Source organism: Struthio camelus, chromosome 2 (genome assembly GCF_040807025.1).
Source record: "Struthio camelus isolate bStrCam1 chromosome 2, bStrCam1.hap1, whole genome shotgun sequence".
Classification (NCBI taxonomy): domain Eukaryota; kingdom Metazoa; phylum Chordata; class Aves; order Struthioniformes; family Struthionidae; genus Struthio; species Struthio camelus.
Window position 1 is genome coordinate 85,670,029 of NC_090943.1, and position 15,032 is coordinate 85,685,060.

Consider the following 15,032-nt stretch of genomic DNA (forward strand, 5'->3'; position numbering starts at 1 on the left):
AAAGCCTTGGCGCTGATTTCTAATACAGTAATGTAGCTGTATCCCCATGGCAACTTGTTCTCTGAAAGCTATATGGCTTGAAAAGTTAACTGGAACATGTTTTACCAACCATGGGAGATGGTATTCAGAAAACTGGTAATACTTATTCAAGAAACTTAATTTTCCTTTATCAGCCTATAACCCTTTTAGTTTGTGTGATGTAGCCATTCTCTCACTTTCCCTTTTCCTTCCTTGATTTTTATTAAGCCAGTATTCATGTTACATTCAGCTAAGGTCAGCTTCTGCCCAAAGTCCAAGGTGATGGTGGGCAGGTGGTATACAGGCCCTCAGAGATGGAGCTACTGCTTTTAAGCTGTATAGACGGAGGAAGCTTGTGGCTAGACAATAGATGATTAACTCCAACAGCACAGAGCTATCAAAATATAGTCTGCTGCCTCTGATTTTATTCTCATTCCCTGCCATCTCACTTCAATGTAGCTCATTACAAGGACAGATAACCCTTCAGCTTTTCGGCTGAGTTAGTCTACCTCTGGTTATTGAACTGAACCGGCTTCTCAGTATGAACGAGCATCAGACATGGTACAAGAGAGAGAGGAACACAGCTGGGAGCCGTGCTTCTGGTAGCAAAGAGCTGGCAGATTCGGTTTGTCCCGTTCTGATCTGCATCCTGGTTACATCCGCACAAAAAACACTCCATACTCTTGGCAGTTACTTCGACTCTGCTAAAATACAGCACTACTCCTTCGCTTCCCGAGCCTGGTCTTTGTTGCTCTATGGGAAAGAGTTTGGGATAAAGAGTCTGCATATTCCCAAATCTGGGGGTACAACTGCAGAAAATAGCTTGTCCCAGAGTAAGAAAAATGTTACTGCATTCTTTTTCCCTATGCATAAACAAAAGGCAATACATTAAAGCAACAGCCATAGCTCCTAACCTAATGTAATTCCTGCAGGCTAGTATTATAAACTTCTGCCTCAGCTGATTTCATACTTTCATCTCTAAGAAATGTAAAAATTTCATTCTTAAACTCATTCTCTGAAGTACTGGAGGTTTTAAGATACGGTAAACTAGGTGCATGCAGAGTTTAAACATTTTTCTTGTGTGACTGTTCTCAAACAGTAGCTTAAGTGCTTAATACATTTGCAAATATTTCCAAACATTTCTGAGTCCAAGCTTCATACATTAGTGTTCCAGTTTAGTCTCTCACATCACGTTACCAAATCGACCCTCTAAGATCATTATATATTACTTTCTTCTGCAGAAATATTTTATCTTGGGGAAAAACAGAATGCGGTTAGCACCTTCATTTTGAAATAGAAATTTTAACCTAACATGACACAAAAAAATTTAAATTAACAGGGAAACATGTTGCAAATAAAGCTGACAGCCATTTATAATATAAGGCAGGGTGGCATTTTTAGTAGCACGTAAATATAACGGACAGGCATGTCTTTATTTAATCAGCTCCTAGTTTCTAAGGGCAGAGTTCTGCATACACATCCACACAGCTCCCTTTAATTTCAGAGATTGTCTATACTGCATATTTAAAACTTAAGTCTCTGAATCAATTTACCTGGATGTCACTTATTGTACTTCTCAGTTTCAGCTTTCAATAATTTACTCTGTATATCTCAACAGTGCTTATGACTTGATCCCCAATTACTTCCAAACAGCTCTCCTGGCCTTTTTTTTTTTTTTTAAAAGCATTTCAGTTTCAAAATAGTTAAGACTTACACGTGTGCAAGCTGCACAGACTGAACCAGCAGCATCATTTCTATATGCTTCTCACTATTATAAAATGTTCCACATCAATTCGTTTGCATATCCCACTTATTTCTGCAGCTAAAATAGCAGGTAAACCAGGCACTTACTGCTCAGTGGTAACAGGACACTTCTCCACTTCTTTTTGCAAACAACTTGCCAAAACAAACCTACTGCCTCTTTAGCTGCTGGGAAAAACAAAAACCCTCACCATGTGTCAGAATTCAAGGAACTGATGGAGAGGGTATTTTATTTTAAAATACAACTCCTTCAGCCGAGATAAAAAGCAGTACAGTCACGGTATTTGTAATTTTTGATTCACTTACTTAAACCTCTTCCTCTTAAAAGTCTGTAAGAATCTGTGAACCTACAACCCCTTCACAAGAATACTGCGGTGGGACACACAATTAAGATCTTTAGATAACAAGAAATAACAACAAAGAGAAATAATCAGATTACAAATATATATATACATACACACACACACACACATATATATAAAGCAGACTCATCACCTTCCCATCAGCTCAATTTTCTGCCCTTTTCACCACACTGTGAACTACAAGCATTTCAGGAGTGAATTTATTTTTTCTAACGCTTTCTCTAATTGGTCTCCTGTATTAAAGGACTGGGCAGGGTTTGTTCCCGCCCCGTTTTGTGCCCATCAGTATCATACTCTTTTTACTGATTTGTGAGTCCAAATAGGATGTCATCTCAATATGAAATCAAACTTCTTTAAAGAAGCTGTTACATATATGTGTGTGTGTGTATAAAAACATATATACACACACACACACATATATATATAAAAATGCGAATGCCCTGTGGAGAAAATGCAACTGAAAAAAACAAGGCAGCAAGAAACTTAAATTTTCTGATATACACAATGGCTGCTGCTACCTAACTTTCCCCAAAGGCATCAGCAAGCAGTGCAATGCTAATACCAGCCATTTGACAGTTATTAGTAATTGCAGTTCCTGCACAAATCATATGTGCTGGGATTACGTCTATAAAACTAGCGCGCAGAAGCAGCTGCAGTTTTCAGTAAGCTTCATTTACAGGACACCAGAGAGCATCTTAGAAAAGAGAAGTTCAAACAGGCATCTTAGACTTAACGTATGTTAGAGATGTCACCACGGTAAACACAGTTCTTCAAGATTTTTACATTTACAACTGTCCTTTTCTGAGTTTATCACGAAGCACATAAAGCTCACCATGAGCAAAAAGTGAAGTTGGAGTTTGCCTTCTAAAGGAAAAGTCAGCGGCATTCTCATACCTCTTGTCAACGCCACCGGCAGCAAGGCGCTGCTTTTAAACCACCAGCCCGGGCTACAAACTTTCTTTCTATTCGCAGCAGCCCACGCAAACAGGGAGAGACCGCGCTGAGAGACAGCCCCTGCACGCCAAGCCTCACGGGGTAAACCTACTGCAAGGCACCGCGCGGACAGAGCGAGGGAGCTGGGGCCGCGTCCGCCCGGCTGGAACGGCGCGGAAGGTTCCGGCACCTGCCGGGACCGGCTCTACCACGTTGGGCACGGGCAGAAAAGAAAGGGAGAAGCACAGATGGGCTGCTACCAACTTCATATCCTTCTTACGCCTCTGGGGCGGGACACTAGGAGGTGGCAGTAAACCCAGGCAACAGCCATTAATTGGCTTTCGATGGGGAAAACGTCACGGCGATTGGGCTGGCGATGCGACCAGTGAGGCCTATGCTAATCCACGAGGGAGCAAGTACTACCGTTACAAGCTTTACGGGAGACAGCGGGAAAGAAAGGCCAGGAAATTGAAAGGGCAAAGCACTTTTCTATCCTCTTGTTTAGAGCTCACGGAGAGATAAAGGGGAAGGAGATCACGAAGCCCCAACAGTAAAGCAGAAGAGGCACAGCAAGGCCATGGGGTGACCAACCGGTTTTGCCATGAGACAATAGCAGAAGTGGGAGCCCTTACGTGACCCGTTTCTTCCACAGAAATGTCAACCAGGACCTGCCCAAATGGCTGCTTGACTCAAATTCTTCCCTTCGTCCCTCTCCCCTGCTGCTGCAATCCAGATGATTTGGTGCAAACTTTTATATATGTGTTTTATAAAAATATGCAAGGTGAGGTAAAAAGGCTGCAGTGAGTTAAGCTTGCATATTAAGCTGCCACTCACTGAATATTTTTAAAGGATGCTAATACTGCCCTTTGAAGTATAAACTGAATTATTAGATAGGAAGCTGGAAACAATCACTATTAAGATTACTCTGCCAAATAGGATAATAAGAAAAAAAAAATCTCTGCATTAAAATTAGAAACATAGAGTATGAAGTAGGATGCTAGTAGCAATGCTGGAGCCTTGTAAGGCTCCCAGCGCTTTTGCAGAGTTCCCACCACTAAGCGCATGAATTAGAAACCAGAAAGTCCAACCCCCTTTTTTTCAGACAGGAGGCATGTCAAAACTCATTTTACTTACTACAGAACTTAAAGCTAACAAGAGTTTACCTTCTATATCAAAAATGAGAATTTCTCCTGTGGCTTTTAATTTCTCCTATCCCTTTGCAAAGAGTTATGATGGACTCTCTTTTGGAGAGGAAAAAGCAGTTGTTTCTTATTTAGTTTTTCCTTTGCACCCCACAAAGCCAATTATGTCAAGGAATTTTCATCTAAAGATGCAATAAAGAAGGGAAGCGAGTATATTTGCAAATACTTAACAAAATACATGATTTTTCTCCTTTCTAGATTGCAATACTTCTGTCATCACCAGATTATATTTTATATATAGTCATACAAAGAAATCAGACAATGTGTTAAAAACAAGGAACAACAAACAGGTTATTAATACCGTTCTTATTCTTGTTCTTACTATTTCTCCTTGAACTGTAAGTAGGAAAAATGCTACAAAGATCTATTCTCTTAGTGATATCCTAAGGAGGTTCTAGAGCAACCACAACAGATGTATGCAAACCATAGCAAAGGTTTCTAAATCTCCAAAAACCTCTAGCTTGAAGCAATGCAGTTAAAGCACACGCAACAGTGATCTTTCTCACACTTACGTATTTACCAAACTGGGCTTGAACAGTATTGAATAAAATCTTTCTACAGAAAAGTGAGTGTTGGTGACTCTCCAGTGCAATCACTGTGGGAGCAACTAACTGCTTAGCCTAAGGAAATGGATAGCTAGGGAGCTAGTCAGGGAACCAAAGACATGGCTTATCAAGGAGGTAAGTAAGGCCAGCTCAATCATTTTAGGAGCCCAAGATGTATTGGCTTAAGCGTAGAAGGACAACCTGAAAAGGCTTTCCTAAGCATTTTGTTATTTTACATTTTCTTGTTATCACTCAACAATGAAAACAGAGTGGGCTAAACAATCTGCAGCGCTACAAAGCACTGGCTTCTCTAACACTCGCTCTGTAATGGCCAGACCTCAGCTTCCCACACTTCTGCTACCTTTATATTCCAAATTGTGTTATGTATGATTCATATTTAAAACAGCCTGAATGAGTACTTTTAAAACATTTTCAAACTAAAAAACCTGCTGTTCCCTTCTGCAGTTCAGTACACCATACCTTAAGGTGGCTTTTGACATTCGTTTTTCAACAACTGATGCTAGAATCACTGAAAAAGAGAAAATGTCCTTATGCTCTTGATCAAAAATGACAAATTTCATCAGAGTTACTGAAAATACGCCCATTTAAATCAAATGCAAGAATGTTCAACTACTAAAAGCAATAGTAAGAGATACGGGTTCATAACCCTGCTTATGAATGCTAGTGTAATTCTTGCAGGGTTTTTTTGCTGAGGTCTGGTATTTATCTGTTCTCTCTAGGATAAAAATAAGTTCCACAATTTGTAGAAGACACTGTGGTAACAGTATCTCTATTTATCATGCTAACCCAATAAGAGGGCGTATTCTTGTCAGTTCTCAAGCCTCACTTCCTCATCCTGCATGCTTTCTTTGTTCAGTGAAGTGTTTTATTGATATTATTATAATTAACAGCAGAAATTTCAACTACAGAAGATGGCTTAGCTTTACAAGTGTCATTTTTATTCTCAGACAGAAATAAAAAAACCTGTTAAGTGATTTAGGGAATCAATTACTTTTCTATTTCAAATCATTGAGGTATAGTATCTCTCAGAAGCTGCTAAATACCCTGAATTTCCTGCAGATGTCCTTCATAATGCTTGAACTTTGGGTAATTCTTAATGAGCAGTATAGTATGAGCTAACCATCTGCTTTGTATAGCTATTAATATTTTGCCAATTGTTCTGTAGAAAATTATGGCATAGCCTCACATATCCAATTATATTACACATAATAATCATATCTGGTAATAGAATGACCCTAGATGATCCTCTGGAAATCTGAAACATTTACAAAATGTAGGCATAGTAAAATAGAATACATTCCCATTAACAGAATTATTTTCTGTATTTGCTGAGGAAATGGTACTTTTATATTCATGAGTCCTGACAGTGACTGATAGAGAAAACCACTTCTGGGAACCAAATTGAAGTGCTGAAAATGCTGCTTCTGAAATGGTTATTTAATTTATTTTTAAAATCATCTCTGTCATTGCTCAGTAGTTATTATTACTAGGGACGAACAATTGCTTGTGGTTATTCCTTTTTTCTAAAAAATCCTAACAATCTAGTATGTCTTTTGACAAAGCATTAGGCAAAATGGAGAGTGTGGAATCAAAGTCTTTTCTTGAACTGTGCAGGACTTCACCTCTCGTGTGGCTCCAGTAACTTCAGTGAGCTTACAACAGAAATGGCCTAAAGCTCAGTGTACCCAGCAGAACACAGGGAGCTAGTTTTTGTAAACTGCAACATATTCCTGATCAGAGCAAGCAGTTAGGTTTTAACTCATCTGCCAAGGGTAACAACAGAAAAGCTCACGGCAGACTACGAAAAGCAGTGAAGCTCAGCAATGCTTTCTGTGTCTTCAAGAAAATCATACAGAGGTAGCATTTTAAAATAATAGCACAGGCATTATTAATAAAGTAAGCTGGGTGCTTTTTTTCCTTTTCTCTAATTTCTCTTGCCTGAGATGCAGCACAGTATGATCACTAAGATCATTATAACATTATAAAAGCTTAAGGATGGAAGCGTTCAAGCTTCATGCTAGGTGCATGCATTCCCTGGTGTGCTGTTCTTGTTTCTATACTTAGCTGGAATCCCACTGTGCAAATGGATTGCATGTGCAAGAGCAGAAAGAAATTGGGCTTTTAGTGTTACAACTTTCCAAGTAGCCATACAGGCTGGGGAGAAAGAAAGAATATTTAAAGCATAAAAGAACTAAAATAAATCATTGCAGGGAATCTATTTACTGAGAAAATGTGTAACAGTTTTCAAAAAAGCGTAACTGAGTTAACATGTAATCAAGGTTAGCTAAATACTTACGCCACTTTAAATAATCTGGAAAGCTCAAGAAGTAAGGAAAATACATTAGCAGATAAGGCACTTACATTTTTAACTTTCTTTGCAGCAGCTTTTACTCTCCAGCAAAATAGTACAAACTAAATCAGCTCAATAACATGAACTAGCTCCTGCTTGACAACATTACGATTTCTAAACTCTCAGAGAAGCAGGCTCAGGGAAAGTATCCTGTAACTTCCAGGATTGTGTATTCACATTCCACATACAGAAGTTCAAAAATCCTGGAACTCACTGCTGCTTTAGGGCTTCCTGCTATGGTACTCAGGCATGCACGTGCAGTGCATGCAAGACTCCCAACTCTGTGGCTATAGAGTTCGCAGGGCCTGAAAAAACTCTGGTCTACAACATCTCAACCTGAATTCAGGTAAAGTTCCGCAAAACAGTCTTTATCTGCCAAATGAATCAAGTTGAACATGTTTCTGATTAAGCATTTTCCATTCCACAATGCACAATTTCTATGCAAATTGTGTCATGTGGTAGAAAACAAAACCAACTTTAAATTCAGACATGTGCGTGTAGTCCTCTGAGTTTCTTATGCTGGTGGCAATATAGAGTAAAAAAACAGTGATAAGTAAAAAAGGAGAAAAGGAAAGTAAGTAAAGGAAATCCACTGCTACTAGGTTGCAGATATCATCTTAAGAATTTTAACTATAGAACAGGCCAATGAAGGGGGGGTGAGGGGGGGACAGAAGATTTAAGTGATCACTTAAGCAGAACCTCTTCTACTTCCAGACACTAAATTCTGCAGTCTTAAAAAAATCTCAGTACTTATGCTGGTATCACTTCTTTCTAGGAACTAGAAAAAGGTAAACTTGGAATGAACCTAAACTGCAGTATGTGTTATTCAAATGATAGTGGCTATTAACTAATCCACTACAATGGATTTTAATAGGACAGTTTAGAGTTTATTAAAAACCAAGCCTGAATTGATAGTTTTGCCTGGTGTTAATACTGCTTCATCTATTTGATCCTAAAAACTAGACTACATGATATAAGTAGCCTGCTTTATTAACAGCTTCATGTCATCTTGTCATTTTTGGTATAGGTATCTGACATCAATAGCGTTTTTGTCATTTTGTATTTGCATGATGTTTTGCTGGTGATGTTCCACAGCAGTGACCACCCAATGACATAAACGCATAGGGTCTAGTATACTAGGACGGGTGCAAAGAGGCCCAGAATGCAACTAACTCTGCTAGCCTGTCCCTTGCATAGTCTATTGGTATCTCACTTTAATTCAAAGTCAGGCAGATGATCTTGGTTGATGCCATATATTGAAAGTTTTCAGATGACCAGAGCCCCCTTCCCCCCAGCAATAAATGTTAAAAGATATAACGATTCCTGTGATCTCTAAGCAGAAAGACCAACACCCTGACTGCCAACTTGACAGCAAGGACATAAAGTTAACTTGAAAAGGGAGAAAGAGGTATTTCTAACACAATCTTTGTGCATGAAGATTAACTACAACTTGTTTCACTTCTTCATTTATCTAGGCTATAAAAACTCGTAACTCGTCTATTTTGAACGCTATAAATAAATGCTAGTATTTGAATTTTATCTTAACTTTGCTTGAGTTGAGTTTCAGTAGTGCCAGCTGGACTACAAGGCATTCCTTAAGTGTGTCTAAAATTTATAAACTGGATCCTGGAGAGCCTAACAAGAACCCTTGGTCCACCCATCCTCCAGTCTATCAAAATGTAGCAGAATTGGCTACAGTGGATGAAGGGCACGGGAAGCTGGTACTACAGGGTCAATGGAAGCAAAATAATCTTCCAGGGACTGCTGGTGACCTCAAAGGATCTCGGGGACACAGTAAGATTTTGTGCTATGCACTGAAACCTGTAGGGTCGTAACAGTGTAACCATGACGGATTTCTCATTTAGCATAAAGGTTTGATATTCAGATGTTTTATAGTATACAGCAGAATGAAACAATACATCTCAGCAGTATTTTGACAGAGCACAAATTACGTTTCCTTGGACGTCTACCATATGTGAGCAATTTTCAGTGATGTTTACCTGTTCCTTTTGTGGTGTAATTCTTTTTTTCGAAGAGGTAACATCTACATGTTTCTGTAAGAGATTTAGTATTCTTTCAGCAAGAGTTGCTGTCATAAGATCCGTATAGATAATACAAACACCTCCTTACATACAAACCTTAAGAAAGGTTAAGCTTAGAAGCTTAGAAGTTTTGTTTCCTATATATACATAAAAGCATTTTGTTTGGTTCTGAACACATTTAAGTCAAAACCTCCAAGTGGAAATGTAGGTCTTCGCTTGAAACAGGGCATGCTAACTTTGATGTTGTACAGAGATAACCGAACCAGCTTACGTGTTAAAAATAATCCCACTCGACTGTTTATAAGTGGGCTACCTAACCTGCCCTGCTTTTGTAAGTGAAGAGTGAGTGGGGGCAATGAAACTCTTAAAAATTGTTTAAGACATTTTCTTGCAAAGAGATTTTCGATAATACATTCTATAATATAATGTAAGAAGTAAGTAAATACCTATTCCTTGACAATAAGCTACGATTTTTGCCCTTGTCTATATATGTCTTTGAATGATGTGACTTAGAGCAGTAACATCAATTACTTAAAAAAGAATCCAAATATAAGTACCTCCACTAATCTTCTATTCCCATGGCAAGAGGATTTTCCTGATGCCGATTCCTACGCTTATTCTTTCCGAATAAAACTAATTTATTACTGTATAATATTTTGAGTAACAACTAATGCTACCTATTATGAAATGGATGAACACATTTTTGTTTTATCTTCCTCAGAAAACCTCTTTCATCAATAATTTCAAAACTTTACTGAAGAAGAAGAGAATCAGCAGGTCAGTAAGACTTTTCTAAATATACCTTCCAAAAAGGTTGCTGCCAAAACCAAGATTTTGGGATGTAGTCTGTCTTTAAATGCTGTTCTGAACAAGGAATCGCTCCACTTAAAGTTTGACAGAGACATGCTAGCTCAGAAACACCAACTTTTGCTCTCTTTCTCCACATTCACCACAGTGGTTTAGTTCTTCTGATTAGGAGATGTGTAAAGAAAGTATAGTTAAATCCTTTCCATTCTCCTCTTCCACTCAAGTTTCCCAGGTGTATGTACTTAAAAAGTATGACTAAACCCAAAGAACAGCATAAGTAGGGCAGAGGTGTAAACAAAGCGACAGCCTAGCAATCATGTAAGATTATAAGGGACGGCCCTACCCATGTAACCTAAGAGCTTGTCTTTGCCACTATTCTGCTGACTAATATTTTAATAAAACATTCACAAGTGAGGGGTAATCAACATCAGGAAAAGGAGCAGATATGTTTTAAAACGTTAAGATGAAAATTAAAATAAGTCTCCATAAAAGTTTCTGAAGACCCAGAGAAAGCAGCTGAAGCAATTTTGACAGAAATGTGTATCTGTTCCCTTCTATCGCCTATATTGATAAGAATGTGCTAGCTCCGTTAGTTAATAACCTCAAGAAATTTTTGTGTTCAAAGATACACTTGAGGTGCCAAATGCTGCTTCTGTAAATATAACCCTTGCACAAATGCAAGTCTCCATTGCACTCATAAGACACAATTACCAGAGAACAGAACTAAGCAAAATGGCTTTAAAAAGCTCTCTTATTCTAGAATCGATTCATTCACTTAATAGAGATTCTTGCTGAGTCATGAAAGATACTTTTAATAGGACACTCAGCACAATCCAGCAGTTTGGACTTTTTGGTACTTTTGAAAAATCTGTGATTCTGCACACCAAGAAACATCTGAGGTGAGCGGAGTGGAAGACTGAGGAGGCGCACAGTAGAAAGAAGACCAGTGACTAGGATACAACACAAAACTGCAACAAATAACTGGACCTTAGACTATTTGAATACTGGGCCTGAAGATAATAATTCAGATGCAAGAGAACCATTCTATTCATAAACTGAGCTTCTTTCAATACTGTGTTAAATATACTTGTCGTATACGGTCATTTTTTCCAAATCACTCTCCAACTGGAAAACCATAGCTGCAGTACAATGTTCTGTTTTGGCAAGTTTTGCGTAGAGAGGGAAATCGAGTTGGAGCGTGCCCTTGTAAGTGTGAACACGAAGCCACTAACGCCATCGTGGTGGCTCTGGAGAGGTGGAAGGTGGTATTCTGAGCAGCACTGGGCTGGGGTGGATAAAGGTCGCTAAGTAAAAAAAGGATGTCCGAGTGACTAGAGACACTATCCTAGGATTTAGAAAAGTTATTTTCCTTCTCAGCTCATAAACAGACTTTTGTGTCTTTTGTTTTTCATCTGTAATAGTCCTGCCCTACTTCAAGGGACTATGAACAGGATATCCACTGAAAGGCAAGGTGATACTAGAGGGGCACAGTTCAAATAAATAAAATATCACCAATAAAACATAATATTTTCTATTAAAAGTTATAAAAATCTAAGTTTTCATACCAAAATATGCTTATAGAGGCTCACATCCAATACTAATTCAAGAGACATTTATAAACAATTTGCAACTATAAAAATAAATGGCCTGAATATTAATCATAAGATAAGTTGTTTAAGTGGAAGCAGAGATTTGGCTAAGCTCTATAATTTATTATTTGTATACATACCTCCTAGTTCAGAGAGGGCACATGAGCATACTGTTTTTGCTAAAGTGATTTCCTGCATAAGGGTCTTAAATTGTTACATATCTCATTTACGACCAAGAAGAAGGGACAAAATGTTGCAAAAAAGACCTCAATAGGTGGTAAGGAGATGGGGGAAAAAGAAGTTATTTTTCTCAGTGTAACTTTTATAGCCCTTAGAAGAGTGATAATTACATACCACAATAGTAAATGTATGTAGCGGGAGAAAAAAAAAGGAATTAGAAAAAATATAAAATCTACCCTATAAAAAGTAGTCATTGACTAATTCTTTATACTATGCAGCAGTGTAAAATTGGTTTGCTGATTTGTAATTTACAGAAAGAACTGGTACTCATCTTCAGTCTTTAAGCCCTATGAAAGTCTTACTCCTGAGCCTGAACAAAATCAAACATACAGACCTTGATCCAATTTTCACTGCAGTCCGAGCGAGTCTTTCCATTAAGATCACTGAAAATCATCACGTTCCCTGTCAGGTCTAAGGGTTTCGCTTTATAGCTGAAGAGAAGAAACAAATTTTAATCTAGATTTCCCACACTTGGCAGATTCTAAGGGCTTTCTCCACCTGAAATATCATTCCCTCTGAACTAGAAAGACATTTCATTCCCCCATATTACATCCATGTCAGAGCCAGCTGGACCCACCTCTCACTGTAACTTAAAGATTATAGCCATGAACCTATCCTGCAGAGTTTTTGCATCTGTAACTAAAATTGCTCAGCAAAATAACTTCACATTCTTCTTGCAAAGGCCCAAGAGGCTATCACTTCACACAGGTACTGATGTAGCGTAGTAAGAATATCACCAGCTAAGCTTGGAAAAACCGCTGCAACCCGCCAACCCCCCCCAGACAATTACTGCAAAGTAGTCGAGTCAATGGATCCATTTTCATATTTGTAAAATAGCCACTTTGTAAGAAGTTATTGGAGGAGTCTCAGCTACACCACACCCTGTCACGTTTAAAAGCTGGGCACTTGACCAATGCTTTAAGCAAAATACTGCAAACTAAAAATGTGACTGACCAATAACCCCTACAATGGGAGAAGCCTCAGAGGGCCAGATGCCCCATGAAGCTCAAGGACAGTGTAGGCTGCAGCTCCTTAATCCTTGCTGTTCCACAGAGAACTCATGTTATATCAACACAAAGGGGGCCAGAGGGTGACGTTTGTTTTAGGTAAGCAGCCATATCCGTTAGTTGGACCTGGTGTAAATGTTTCTTCTTGTGTTGTTCAAAAGAATGTGAAGATCTCCCTGAGAACAGCCAGACCAGCATGGGGGAAGTGTATACATGGCTCAGCCCAACAGAAAGTATAAAACCTCAACAACTAACAAAGGAATTTCTAAGAGAGCAACGGGCTTGAGCTGGCATCAACCCGCGTATTCCTTCCTGGCAACTGGGGACGCCCAGCGTCGTGACGGTGAGCATATTTGAGACCGGTAATGGCAATCCCATTGGTTTTGTGATTGCACTGTATATTGCAATTGCTAGATTTTGTTAAGTGTATACACTTGTATTGTGATTTCAGTATATTGCTGAATCTCTCTGCCAAATCAAAAATCCCGTGCAACACCAAATTCCCTCAGAATAAACTCTTGTATTAAACACTGCACTCTCTGCATGCGTGGAGTATCTAAAAGAACCTGGTCAGAGAGTACTGGACTCTGAGAAAAAAGTGCAGAATACTGAAGAGTAAGTGTAAAAAATAATTATCACATGCTGCTTAATGTTAAATTAGCCCTTTAACATAGGTAATTATTAGACTATTTCTCGTTTTGTCTATGTTCAAATTATATTCTCCCCACAGAGAGCAAGTTCTATGAAAAAATATATTCGCTCATATCGTAACTAAGTTCCATGGGCTTCAAAGTATTTATTTCCTCACCAACATGCCATTACTTCCATGTGAAATAAAGCATAGGCTGTCAACTGAATATGCTCAAATATGTAATTTCAGGTCCTTTTTATAAAGAAATCTGTGAATAGTACATCCTTGCAATGGATTTCCAACTGACAGCTAATGGGAAGTAAAATTATAGCTACAGTTTGATCCTCTGTCCTGCAGCAGAGTCTTACAATAAATCCCACAGAAGGGTGACCTCCTTCAGCCCATCTCGAGGTAAAAAACAACAACACAGCTATCAATATGTCCCTGACTATAATTTTGTCAGTTAAGCTCCAAAAGGTTTATCAGCATGTTGTTGATGTCGCAGTTAACAAGTTAAAAACAAATTTATATCCCTACCATCTTAGTATCAAAAATTGCCAATAAATTTCTTAGTTGGCATAAATAATATTTATACTTTTTTCTGTCACGACATAAGTATATATCATTACTCACACTATTTAACAGACTTGAGAACAAATTTTTTTTCAGAAAAAAGTATTAGAACAAAAAAAGTTTAATTTGAGTAATTGTGTGAAGGGTGGAGACAAAATACTCTTTAATCACTTCAGTAAAAAAAAAAAAAAAGGATGTTTACAAAACTTGAAATAAGCATTTTGCTCTTCATAGAGATATAAGCCTCTGTTTTGTACTTATGTTACTTCCTTGGATCCCAGAATTCACGGCAAATTAACAGCATTGGAATATTCTATCCAGATAAGAGCACATTTCTAAGTTAAATGGATTCTGGGGGGAAAAAGGTGGGGGCGGGAACCCTCCTTTAAAATCCAGTCTTAATTAGCACTGGGAGTTTATTTTCCTTAGATATTACTATGTTAATATGTTCCTACTGCTAGAATTATTAATGACTGAGAATGCTTAGTGCAGGCCCACTTTCAGGTTAACCTATGAATTTATTTTTTTTTCCAGAAGTACAGTGAAGTAACAAAGCAATGTTAAGTTCCTGGCTCTGCTCCCAATAAAGGCAAAATGCAGAACATGTTTTTCACTGAACAATGTCCTTTATGTAACAAAAATATTTGTTCTACCAAAAGATTTGCTCCATAACCTTCCCAGGAACTTAGGTTAGGCTGATCAGCCTGGAGTGACCTGGATCCCACTTTTCCTTCGAAAAGCTCTGCTAACTTTCTGGGCACTGTTAAAAAACAAACAAAAAACCCAAACTGCTCCCACCTCAAAAACGTTTGGTTTATTTGTCTTGTTTCCATTCTTTTGCAGTCTCATCATAAGTAATGAATATATCTCAACATTTTAAACAGTGGAGTTCAATTCAGAAAAACTCAGAAACACTTTCAATGCTGATCTACTGCATATTTGAATGAAGCT

At 38.3% G+C, this 15,032-nt stretch overlaps 1 protein-coding gene across 19 annotated transcripts in view; it reads right to left on the reverse strand.

Moving 5' to 3' along the window:
- Nucleotides 1-15,032, reverse strand: part of CDH18 (cadherin 18) — a 562,593-nt gene that overhangs the window by 201,582 nt on the left and 345,979 nt on the right. The window contains exon 3 of one of the 19 annotated variants that reach the window (XM_068931467.1): nt 12,205-12,301. The exons of the other annotated variants lie outside the window; for them this stretch is intronic. The gene's annotated coding sequence lies outside the window, so the exon portion shown is untranslated. The remainder of the gene's footprint in view (nt 1-12,204; nt 12,302-15,032) is intronic. 19 annotated transcript variants of the gene reach the window in all.